Source organism: Mandrillus leucophaeus, unplaced genomic scaffold, assembly GCF_000951045.1.
Source record: "Mandrillus leucophaeus isolate KB7577 unplaced genomic scaffold, Mleu.le_1.0 Scaffold410, whole genome shotgun sequence".
Classification (NCBI taxonomy): Eukaryota; Metazoa; Chordata; class Mammalia; order Primates; family Cercopithecidae; genus Mandrillus; species Mandrillus leucophaeus.
In genome coordinates, this window is record NW_012104366.1 from 649,826 (window position 1) to 663,124 (window position 13,299).

Sequence of the window (13,299 nt, forward strand, 5' to 3'; positions counted from 1 at the left end):
TATAGATTGGTCTATGCTACCCATTTCATGAAAATGGAATATGTAGTCCTTTATGACTTGATTCTTCCACTTAGCATAATGTCTTCAAGGTTAACTCATATGGTGGCATATATCCTTTTTATGTCCAAGTAATACTCCATTGTGTGGAGAAACCATATTTCATTAATCCCTTAATCCCTTCATCAGCTGATGGACATCTGGGTTGTTTCTACCTTTTGATTGTTATCAATAATGCTACTATGAGAATTCACATACAAGTTTTTATGTGGACAAATGTTTCCAATACTCTTAGGTATAAACCTAGGAGTTGAACTGCTGTATCATATGGTAACTCTATGTTTAACATTTTCAGGAAATGCTAGACTGTTTTCCAAAGCAGTTGCATAATGCTAAACTTATACTAGCAATGTATGAGGGTTCCAATTTCTCTACATCCTCGTCAACACTTGTTATTGTCCATCTTTTTATTACAGCCACCCCGGTGGGTGTGAAGTGGTACTTCATTGTGGTTTTGATTTGCATTTCCCTAATGACTGATGCTGCTGAACATATTTTTAGGTGCTTATTGACCATTTGTATATCTTCACTGGAAAAATGTCTTTTTGTTTAGTATCATATGTTTTTTATGAGAATCAATGATTTAATACTGTAAAACACTTAGAAGAGTGCCTGGCACACAGTAAGCACCCAATAAATCTCAGACAATATATTAATATAGTACTGTTACCATTATTGATTATTCAGTTTCTCTAGATTCAATACCATAAGGATACACTGAAATGCCTCACATAGTTGAACTTTTACCAAGTTTACCTTATATTACTAATAGCTTTTGCTTTATGTTTTTGCCTGATATGACACTTGATGCCATTTGGTTCATACATGATCATAAATTGTGCCCCTTATCAGTATATAATATCTGTCTTTATGTCATTTAGTGCTTCTAACCTGAAATCCACTTTGTCTAATGCTGTTCTGCTTTGAGGAAATTTGCTTTTGTTTTTTGCTATTTTCCTGCTCTTTCATTTCTGCTTTATTTTCACCTACTCATTTTGCTTTGAGAATTGTTTGTAAACATTATTCTCCAGAGGTTTATTTAGTTCAGTCTGACACTTTTTTTTTTCTTTTTTTGAGACAGGGTCTTGCTTTGTCACCCAAGCTAGAGTACAGTGGCACGACCAAGGCTCACTGCAGCCTCGACCTCCTGGACTTAAGCAATCCTCCCACCTCAGCCTCCAGAGTAGCTGGTACCATGCATGCTACCACTCCTGGTCTAATTTTTTTTTTGTAGAGTTGGGGTTTCCCCATATTGCCCGGGCTAGTCTCAAACTCCTGGGCTCAAGACACCCTCCTGCCTTGGCCTCCCATAGAGCTGGGATTACAGGCATAAGCCACCCGTGCAACCTGACATACCCTTTTTAATACCAAAATTCAGTCTGCTTACATTTAGTCTAATAATTGATACAATGATCTTATTCCTTCCCCTTACTTTTATTATTATGTTTCCTCTTCTTCCCTCTATTTGTGTTGAGTTAGTCAAACCGCCATTCTTTCCAACTTTTTTTCTTTTGTTAATGTGAAAATTTCCCTAAATGTCTCCATTCAAATAATAGTTTCACTTTCCCTGCTCTAAATATTATCTGAAAACAGGATGCCAATTATTTCTCCAACTTTGAGAGTGGCCTCGATATAGCGATAGATAACTGAAATACTGAATAACTCTCAAAGAATTTTCCTAAATGGTTACACTAATTCCTATTTCCACCAGCATGTAAGAGCACTCCTGTTGCTCAATATCCTTGTCAACCTGCATCATCATCAGTCTTTTGAATTTTAGCCATTCTGGCAGGTGTACAGTAATAGCATCCTGCTGAGGTTTTAATTTCCATTTTCCTGATGATTAATGATATTAAGCATCATATTAGTTAATTAGATATCTTTTTGAGGGCATACTTTCTATTTGGTTGTCTATCTTAGTCTTACTGATTTATAGAAGCTCCTTAAAGATTCTAGGTATGAACCCTTTATTAGTTATATGTGTTGAAATATCTTGTCCTGGCCCAGTGCAGTGGCTCATGCCTGTAATCTCAACACTTTGGGAGGTTGAGGCGGATGAATTATGTGAGCTCAGGAGTTCGAGACCAGCTCGGCCAACATGGTGAAACTCCGCCTCTATGAAACATATAAAAAATTCAGTCAGGTGTGGTGGCTCGTGCCTGTAGTCCCAGCTACTCGGGAAGTTGAGGCGGGAGAATCACTTGAACCTTGGAGGCGGAGGCTCCAGGGAGCCAAGATTGCACCACTGCATTCCAGCCTGGGTGACAAAGGGAGACTCTGTCTCAAAAAAAGAAAAGAAAAGAAATACCTTGTCCCACTCTGTGTCTTCTTGCTTTTCACTCTTTTTACTGATAACTTGCTTTCACTCTTTTTACCAGTATTAAAGAAGTCCAATTTATAAACTTTTCCTTGATGATGACTGCTTCTTGTTCCTATTTGAGATATTTGTTACTACTCCCAAGATAGGCATGTTAGCTTCTTAAATCTTTATTATTATTATTATTTATCTTCAATGTTTGGATCTAAAATTTTACTTGGAATTTATTTTAGTGTATGATACAAGATTGGGTTTTTTGTTCTGTTTTGTTTCAGAAGATGACAGGGTCTTGCTCTGTTGCCCAGGCTAGAGTGCAATGGCTCAATCACAGCTTACTACAGCCTCAAACTCTTAGGCTCAAGCAATCCTCACCTCAGCCTCCCAAGTAGCTGGGACTATAGACTTGCACCACCACACCCAGGCGGTATCCATTTACTTTTTTCCCATATGAATATCTAATTGACTTGCACCATTTATTGGTAAGACCATAGATGTGTGAGTCTGTTTCTGGACTTTCTGTTCTGTTGGTCTATTTACCCATCCTTGCACATCCCTTTTTAATTATACAAATTAAAAAGAAACTTGGACACCCTATAGAGCAGGGGTTAGCAAATTACAGTCTGCAAGCCATGTAGCCTGCAAAGTCTAAAATATCTGATATCTAGTCTTTTACTGAAAAAGTCTGCCGCGCCTGCTACAGGCTAAATCCTAACTCCTCTAACTTTGTTCTTCTTCAAGATTGCCTTCACTGTTCTTGGTCTTTTGTTTACCCATATAAGTTTTATTTATTTATTTGAGAAAGGGTCTTGCACTGTTTCTAAAAATAAAAAAAAATATTGAGACTAAGCTTATCCAAAGATCCACAATTTCTTGGTCTTTGCACTGTGGCTTGGTCTCTAAAATGTTCATGGGAAAGAAAGCCCAGTGCCAGTTTCTTTCATTTCACTTCCAGTAGAGAGCCAGGGGCTTCAGTTACATTAGCCACTCATTGAAACCAGTGGTCAATTAACGGAGTGGAGATGAGAATGGAAGGAAGGGAGCCACATTCCATTATGTTCATCACGTTCATAAATTCTTCTCTTCTTACGTATGACAATATGACACAATCCACCAGAGCCATGAAGAAAAAATCAGAACTGACTAAAACAATGTTGACAATTTCTCAACAGTAAAAATCACAACCAAGTCACAAATGGCCAACAGGTAGATGAAAAAAAGTGTTCAACATCACTAATCATCAGGAAAGTGCAAATTAAAACCACTATGAGATATTACCTTACACCTGTTTAAAAAAGCTACATCAAAAAGGATGAAAGACAGCAAGTATTGTTTAGGTTGTGGAAAAAAAAAAAGAGAGAGAGAGAACCCTTGTACACTGTTAGTGAAAATGTAAATTGGTTTAGCCATTATGGAAAAGAGTATGAAAAAATATTAAAAATAGAACTCCCATATGATCCAGTAATTCTACTTCTGGGCATATATCCAAAGGAAATGAAATCAGTATGTCAGAGATACTGCACCCCCATGTTCACTGTATCCACAACAGCCAAGACATGGAGGCAGCCTAAGTGTCCATCAAGAGATGAATGAATAAAGAAAACATGGTATATTTATATAATGGACTGCTATTAAGCCTTAAAAAAAAGAAAGAAATCCTATCACTTGTGACAACATGGATGAATCTTATAAACATCATGCTAGTTAAAATAAGACAGGCACAAAAAGACAAATACCACATGGTCTCACTTATATGTGGAATCTAAAAGAGTTGAACTCATAGAAGCAGAAAGTGGAATAGTGGTTACCAGAGGCTGTGCAGTGGGATGACTGGAAAAATGGTGGTCAAAGGATATAAAATTTCAGTTAGATAGGAGGAATAAGTTCAAGAGATCTATTGTACAATATTGTCACTATAGTTTATATCGTATATTTGAAAACTGCTGTGAGATTTTAAGCATTCCAATCACAAAAAATAAGTGTGTAAGGTAATAGAGATGTTACTTAGTTTAATTTTATCCTTTCTACAATGGATACGTATATCAAAACATCATGTTGTACACCATAAATATATACAATTTTTACTTGCCAATTAAAAATTAACATATAACAAAGTCAAAAGACATAAACAAAATAAAACAACCCCAGGAAAATATTTGAGTAATCCTTCAAGAGGTTGTCTTCTTAAAATACAAAGAGTTTTCATAAATCAATAAGAAAAAGATTGGCCAGGTGCAGTGGCTCACGCCTGTAATCCCAGCACTTTGGGAGGCTGAGGCAGGCAGATCACCTAAGGTCAGGAATTCAAGACCAGCCTGGCCAACATGGAGAAACCCCATCTCTACTAAAAATTCAAAAAATTACCTGGGCATAGTGGTGGACACCTGTAATTCCAGTTACTTGAGAGGCTGGGGCAGGAGAATCGCTTGAACCCAGGAGGTGGAGGTTGCAGTGAGCCAAGATCGTACCACTGCACTCCAGCCTGGGCAATAAGAACGAAACTCCGTCTCAAAAAAAAAAGGAGAAAGAAAAAGAAAAAGATGAATATCCCACTATAAATATTGGCAAAAGATACAAACTAGTATTTCACAGTAGGAAAAAAAAGTCAACGCATGCTCACAAAATGTATTTAAAAATACCCAATCTTACTAATTAAAAATGCAAATTAATATATCCTGACATCAGTTTTTGGCTGACTAGAATGATACTAAAAAGTGGAATAATAATCAGTGCTGAAGGCAAAAATGAGGAGTGGAAGGCCATCTCATCCACTGTTGGTATTTTCATTCTAACATGCCGCTGTTAGACGCTAGGCCCCTTTGGTGACAAGATAAATCCATGGATATGCAGCTTTCTGAACAGTAATCTGGAGACATGTATAATAATCTCTTACTATGAGCTAGGCACAAGTCCAAGCTCTATGTCATGACACAGGTACTGCTGCTATTCCCCACTTTACAGATGAGGAAACTAAGGCACAAAGAGGTTAAGTAACTTGCCTAAGGTTACAGAGCTAGGAAATGGTGAAGCCAGGCTTCAAACCCAAGCCAATGGCTCCAAGGCTCTGTACTTAGCAGCTATGTTCTGCTGTCTCTCCTGCACATATTTTATAGTATGTATACTCATTGATCCAGCAATTCTTTCAGGAAGTCATTCCTTGATATGGTTTGGCTGTGTCTCCACCCAAAATCTCAGCTTGAATTGTAATCCCCATAATCCCCCACAATCCAGATCCACGAGTCAAGGGCAGGACCAGGAAGAGGTAATCGGATTACAGGGGCTGTTTCCCCCATGCTGTTGGCATGATAGTGAATGAGTCTCACAAGATCTGATGGTTTTACAAGTGTCTGACATTTCCCCTGCCTGCACTCATTCTATCTCCTGCTACCCTGTGAAAAGGTGCCTTCCGCCATGATTGTAAGTTTCCTGAGGTCTCCCCGGCAATGGGAAACTGTGAGTCAATTAAACCTTTTTTTTTTTGAGACGGAGTCTCGCTCTTTCGCCCAGGCTGGAATGCAGTGGCGAGATCTCAGTTCACTGCAAGCTCCGCCTCCTGGGTTCATGCCATTCTCCTGCCTCAGTCTCCTGAGTAGCTGGGACTACAGGTGCTCACCACCACGCCCAGAATTTTTTTTTTGGGGGGGGGGATTTTTAGTAGAGACCAGGTTTCACCATATTAGCCAGGATGGTCTTGATCTCCTGACCTCGTGATCCGCCCGCTTTGGCCTCCCAAAGTGCTGGGATTACAGGAGTGAGCCACTGCGCCTGGCCAAACCTCTTCTTTATAAACTACCCAGTTCCAGGTATTCCTTCACAGCAGCAGGAGAATGGATTAATACATTCCTTAAAAAATTAAAAACTTTACGTACATATAAGAATACTAATTGACACATTGCTTAAAATGGTGGAAAGTGGAAACTATAGTATGACATACTATTGAGTGAAAATGCAGGTTATACATAGATACACACATATTTTATAAATCTGGAAGGGTATACTTAAATTTGGCGGGGAGAAAGGTAAGATTATTGAAGAGCTTTCATTTTTGCTGCACTACCTGAATATTTTATAATCAGGTATCTGAAAAAAAACCAAAATATACATTTAAAATTCATATTAAAGTGTTTTATTATATGGTAGATTATTATTTTTCGATTTTGAAAGTTTTGTGAACAGATGGCCAAGTTTTGTTGCACTGATTTTCAAGGGCTATTTGAGGGTGATTATTAAGAAAAGAGGCATTACAGTTGCGTATGGTTCTTGATTATCATCTTAGTGTGTACTGCTAAATCCCATTATGAAGAATTCATGGGCAGTCTGCTGGAAGGTACACTAGCTTATACCACACACAGTGGTATGCTAGCAGACTGGAGCAACTAATCCCACTAACACTATGAAATGAGACGACTTGAATGCTAGCCCGGTTTTTGATGGTGCAATCCTAACTCCAGAGCTGGACTACCAATGCTGTGGTAATCCCACTACTGTTTTACACACACATCAGAACCTTTTATTAAAACCGACTCCCTCCAGGAAACAGTCATGGAAAGGATCACTCCAGTCCCTATTCTCTTGCATGCAATGATATTTCCTAGTGATAGAAAGGAAAGAAGTAGGGCACTGGCCACTACCCTAGGGATAAGGGCCATAATAGAAAAAAAGAGTTTTCCTCTAGTTTAAGGACAAAAAGAAGCCCCTTTGAAGGTATCTCTAAATGTTAAATTGAAAAGTATCGTTTATTTTACTTAAAATATAAAAGATTTGCTAAAAGATTTAAAATGCATCTCCCTTTCATTGTGCTACTCTTGCAAATTATTTGAAGACTGGAATATATCTTTTATAAACTATAATCTTCCATATATAACCCATTCAGAGGACATCAGCCTACAAAAGCTACTCTGCAACTTCCAAGCCTGAATCACGAACTCAATTCACCCCCTCCTCACCACCAGAAGCTAAAAAAAATTAGAAACAGTTAGACAATGTTAGGTATTTTTAATCCAAACAGGCTCCCCAAGGTATCTATTGAGGTCATCAGTCTCCTATGAGAGGAATGTGAAGCCGTCCCTCAAAATGAGGTCTGATAGCAACTCCAGCCATGGCAGCAGCAGTTCTAGTGCACAAGCTTTGCTCCAAGAGCTAGGGTCCTTGGTCTCCCACTCTGCTCCACTTGATCAGACATTAATGAAGTCATGGTTTCAATACATCAACAAGAGTGTTAACCTTTGGACTTTGATCCATTTGTGTGGATAAAGTGAAAATCCATCTGATACAGACTTTTTAAAATACGAAATAAGATACATGAACAATTCTGTAAACTTTAAAGGGTTGTAATTATCAAAATGGGAACCGGTTCACTAGTTCATCAGTAAACAACCTGAATTATGGACTATGTCTTCAAAAGACCTTTTAACCTTCAGTATCTAAAATGGAATAAACAATTTAGCTTCTTTTTCTAAATTTTAAAAAGTCTCCATTTTCCTCATTAAACAAGTAACACAAGCCAATTTATTTTTATTTTGAATTGGAAAATAGCAGAAAAGCAGTATCATATGACCTAACAGATATTCTCTGTTAACAATGTGGTAATTTTCCCTCTAGTCTTTAATCGTATTTATTAGGATCACAGTTAGTCTCCTTTTAATTATTTTTTTGAGATGGAGTTTCGCTCTTGTTGCCCAGGCTGGAGTGCAATGGCGTGATCTCAGCTCACCACAAACCTCTGCCTCCCAGGTTCAAGCTATTCTCCTGCCTCAGCCTCCCCAGTAGCTGGCATTACAGGCATGTGCGACCTTGCCTGGCTAACTTTGTGTTTTTAGTAGAGACGAGGTTTCTCCATGTTGGTCAGGCTGGTCTTGAACTCCCAAGCTCAGGTGATCTGCCTGCCTCGGCCTCCCAAAGTGCTGGGATTACAGGCATGAGCCACCGCGCCCAGCATTTCCTTTTAAACAAAATTGTAATTAGACTAAATATTACTATTTCCATCTTGTTATCTTAAGCATTTTCTATGTTGTTGCGCAATCACAGGCTATATGTCATTTCATCAGCTGTAACTCAGAATAAGCTGAACATAAAATATATAATGGAATTACTGACAGTTTCATAACAGTCTCTGAAATATTTAGTTAGAGACAAACATATTAAGAATTCTAGGCTTCTAAAAGCTAAACTTAATTTCTGGCAAGCATGACTGGTAATTACAACCAAAAGCCAAATATTGTGGAGTCCTTTTTTTAGACTAAGCAATCTTACCACTCAGCATATATAATCACTGAAACACTTCCAGCATAATGATATCCGTTCAGCTACTGGCAACCATAAATGTCTCTGAAAGCCAGAGAAATGTAAAAATTCTCTAATATGATTTGCGAAGTGAAAGTTATATTTAAAAAAATTGAAAGTATAAAACTGTGGTCATAAATACAATATTCATTCAGAGAAAATCCATAACCATACATATTTTCACCTATGATAAGTAGCTATATAAATCACCACAAAAAATAAAACCAATCCAATAATGAAAAAATGTAATCTGTTCAACAGTCCAAATTCATATAAGCACATCAAAGTATTTTCAAATTCTGTATAAAATCAGAGGCAAAATTATTTATATTTTCAAAAATAGATACTTGAGCCCCTGAGAGTACCAGAAAATAAGAAAATGTTCAGAAAACGAACTGATACGAGCACACCAAAGGGACAAAGTGCTCCCAACAGCTAAAGCTAGAGCAATTTAAGCAACAAAATAAAGTAGTATGGGTTCTAATCCAAAGTATAAAATAAATAGGAATTCATATTGATATAAATAAATAAATGGGAGAGAACAGACAACTCTACAGAAGAATGCCAAATAATTTATGTCAATACTGCCTCCACAAGAAAGTGGAGCCTAACTTCTGGTCCCTTCACTGTGAGCTGCACACAGTGACTTCCTCCCAAAAAGTGAATTAGGTAGGCAAAAAAGTACTTTTAAGCCTGACAAATACTACCTCAGCCAAGGGTTCAAGGCATCAACAGTGATAATTCATGTTGACAGCATGTAGCGTCGATATGATGTGGTAAGAATGGTATTTTACCTCTGTGGCCTTAATCCTAAGAACACATAATCCCCAGTTAACTCATGAGAAAAATATACAAACCCAAACTGAGGGATGCCTTACATTCTCTAGAATACCTTACCAGTATGTCTTAAACTTGTCAAGGTCATCAAAAACAAAGAAAGTCTGAAAAACTGCCACAGCTCAGAGGATCCTAAGGTGGCATGATGACTAAATGTACTGTGGTGTTATCGATGGGGTCCTGGACAGAAAAAGGACGCTAAGTAAAAACTAAGGAAATCCAAATAAAGTATGGACTTCAGTTATAATAATGTGTCAACATCAGTTCATTAATTATAACAGATGTACCACATAAATGTAAGATGTTAATAACAGGAGAAACTCAGTGTGGGCCATATGGGAACTCTCTGAACTATTTTTGCAACTTTTCTGTAACTTTAAAACTATTCTAGAAATTAAAGCCTATGGCCGGGCGCAGTGGCTCAAGCCTGTAATCCCAGCACTTTGGGAGGCCGAGATGGGCGGATCACGAGGTAAGGAGTTTGAGACCATCCTGGCTAACACGCTGAAACCCCGTCTCTACTAAAAAAAAAAACAAAAAACTAGCTGGGCGACATGGCAGGTGCCTGTAGTCCCAGCTACTTGGGAGGCTGAGGCAGGAGTATGGCGTAAACCCAGGAGGTGGAGCTTGCAGTGAGCTGAGATCCGGCCACTGCACTCCAGCCTGGGCGACAGAGACAGACTCCGTCTCAAAAAAAAAAAAAAAAAAAAAAAAAAGAAATTAAAGCCTATATACAATATGTATTACATATGTATTAGATTAAAATGGACATATAGACATAGGTAGGTAATACAAACATAGACACATCTAAATTACAAGAAGGCAGGGAATTGTTTTGTTCGCTCCCCTACACTCCATTGTTAGACCATCTCCTGGCAATTAAATAAATATTTTTGGAATGAATAAATGTGCATATATGCTTTGTAAAACTGGTTTTATTTCTATAATTCTGCATTATTCCTTTATTTGTATAATTCTGTGTACCAAAAAAAAAAAAAAAAAGTTCTTAAGGAAAAGTCTCACCTAATACTGGTCAATAAATTAGCAAACATTCACAAAACAACCCATTCAACAAACACTGATTATATCTTTCCCATAATCCAGAAACTATGCTGAATGCTGGGGACTCAAAAACAAAAAAACAGGCCAGGTGCGGTAGCTCACACCTGTAATCCCAGCACCTTAGGAGGCCAAGGCGGGCGGATCACCTGAAGTCAGGACTTCGAGACCAGCCTGGCCAACACAGTGAAACCCCGTCTCTACGAAAAATACAAAAATTAGCCGGGCGTGGTGACAGGTGCCTGTAATCCCAGCTACTTGGGAGGCTAAGGCAGGAGAATCGCTTGAACCCAGGAGGTGGAGGCTACCGTGAGCCAAGATCATGGCACTGTACTTCAGCCTGGGCAACAGAGCAAGACTCTGTCTCCAAATAAATAAATAAATAGATGCATATGAAATAAACACTCCAATTGTGAGGAAGGAAGGTGACAGCTGGCTGATACACAGATGACAATGATACAAAATGGGTAAGTATGAGGTACCGGCTTTGGCTATCATGAGAGCATGTCAGGAATACTTAACCCTGCACGGGGTGGTACGTGGCAAAGGATTCCTGGGCAAAGAAAGGCAAACAGGCCCCAAATGACTGATGAGGAGGGGGATGTGGAAACATTCTGTCATGTGGGACCCTAAGTGCAGGGCAAAGCGTAGTGACAGCTGGTGCTTGAAAGGCAAAGAGGTACCAGACCATCAAGTTGGAGGGTTTTTAGAGGGGCAGTGAGGTAGATATGGTAAGATGGGTGACTTTGATCAATCACATGTTTCTGGAGACATGGGGGCAGGGATTAGGCTTCAAGCATGAGGTTGTGAGAACAAGTCACGCAAAGATGGTGAATTATTAATACAACAGTGAGGAGGAGACAGAGCTGACAACTATTCAGAAGGTAATATTGGCAGATTTGGCAACTACTGAGTATTGAATGGCCATGCCTCTTAACTCATTTTCTTTCTTTTTTTTTTTTTTTGACAAAGGGTCTCACTTGGTCACCCAGGCTAGAGTACAGTGGCGCAATCTCCACTCAATGAAACCTCCGCCTCCCAGGTTCAAGTGATCCTTCCACCTCAGCCTCCCCAGTAGCTGGGACCACAGGCACGCACCACCATGCCTGGCTAAGTTTTGCATTTTTTGTAGAGACAGGGTTTTACCACGTTGTTTAGGCTGGTCTTGAATTCCTGGGCTCAAGAGATCCACCTGCCTCAGTCTCCCAAAGTGCTGGGATTACAGGCGTGAGCGAGCTATCATGCCCAGCCTCTTGACTCATTTTTCCATTTTACCGCTTGCCTTCTTCAACCAATTCCCCCCAGAACAGAGAATATTATGTTTTGAAACATAATCATCCCATTCCCAGTTTAAAACCATCCAGTGGCTTCCCATTACATATTCCAAGGCTACACTCCTTAGTGTGGTCTCCAAAAGACAATATATTCACATTCCTGCTTTCTTCTTCAACTTCATCCTGTGTTACTCTCCTCCAGTCACATGGCTTTTCTTTCAGTTCCTTAAAAATATCAAGCTCCTTCCTGTTTTATAGCCATTCCTTATGCCTACAAAAATGCTCTTTCTCCTGTTTGTTCCATGGATCTCAAATAAAATCCTTTCAAAAGGACCAGCCTAAAGAAAAGGTCTCTCTCCTACCACTACCAATTACTCTCCACCACAGTACCCCTTCTGTGTATATTTCTTTCTTTGTACCAAGATAATCTACATGCACAGTTGATTCTTGTTATTTGTGGTAACTATATTTTATAAAGTCACTGCAAACACTGAATAATTGTGGGACAGTCACCCTATCTCTAAAGACAAAGAAAATTCCTGACAAAGAGAGCAGTCAGTATAAAAGAACAAATTCGTCTTAATGCCCAAACAATATTATCTACTCGAAAGTTAAGATGATAAGTTGGTATAATCAACATTAGTGCCCGAATAGCTGCATCATAAACACCTCCCAGGCTGTAGAAGCAGTAACTTCAACTTGTTCAGTACCCCCCAGAGCTGTCCAAAGAGGATTTCTTTCTTAAAACCCTATAAAAACAACTTAGATAAATAAAGATACTGCTGTGGTTTGAGTGTCTGTCCCCTCCAAAACTCATTCTGAAATTTAATTGCTATTATAACAGTGTTAACAGCTGGGACCTTTAAGAGCTGATTAGGCCATGCGGGCTCCACCTTCACGTGTGGGATTGGTGCTGTTATTTAAAAATCACGTTTCTCCCCATCTTGCTCTCTCGTACCATCTTGCCTTCTGACATATGATAACCCAGCAAGAAGGTCCTCGCCAGATGCTAGCATCTTGATACTGACTTCCCAGCCTCCAGAACTGTGAGCCAACAAATTTCTGTTCATTATAAATTACCCAGTCTCGGCTGGGTGAGGTAGTTCACACCCGTAATCCCAGCATTTTGGGAGGTTGAGGCAGGTGGATCACTTGAGGCCAGGAGTTCGAGACCAGCCTGGCCAAAACCCCGTCTCTACTAAAAATACAAAAGTTAGCTGGGCGTGGTGGTGTGCCCCTGTAATCCCAGCTACTTAAGAGGCTGAGGCATGGGAACTGCTTGAACCCAGGAGGTGGAGATTGCAGTGAGCCAAGATAGTGCCACTGCACTCCAGTCTGGGCAACAGAGGGAGAATCTGTCTCAAGAAAAAAAGAGTATTACACAGTCTCAAGGTATTCTGTTACAGCAGCACAAACAGACTAAGACAGACACTAAGACCACTGACAGTCAATGACTGGAATGGGAGAATTCATCAA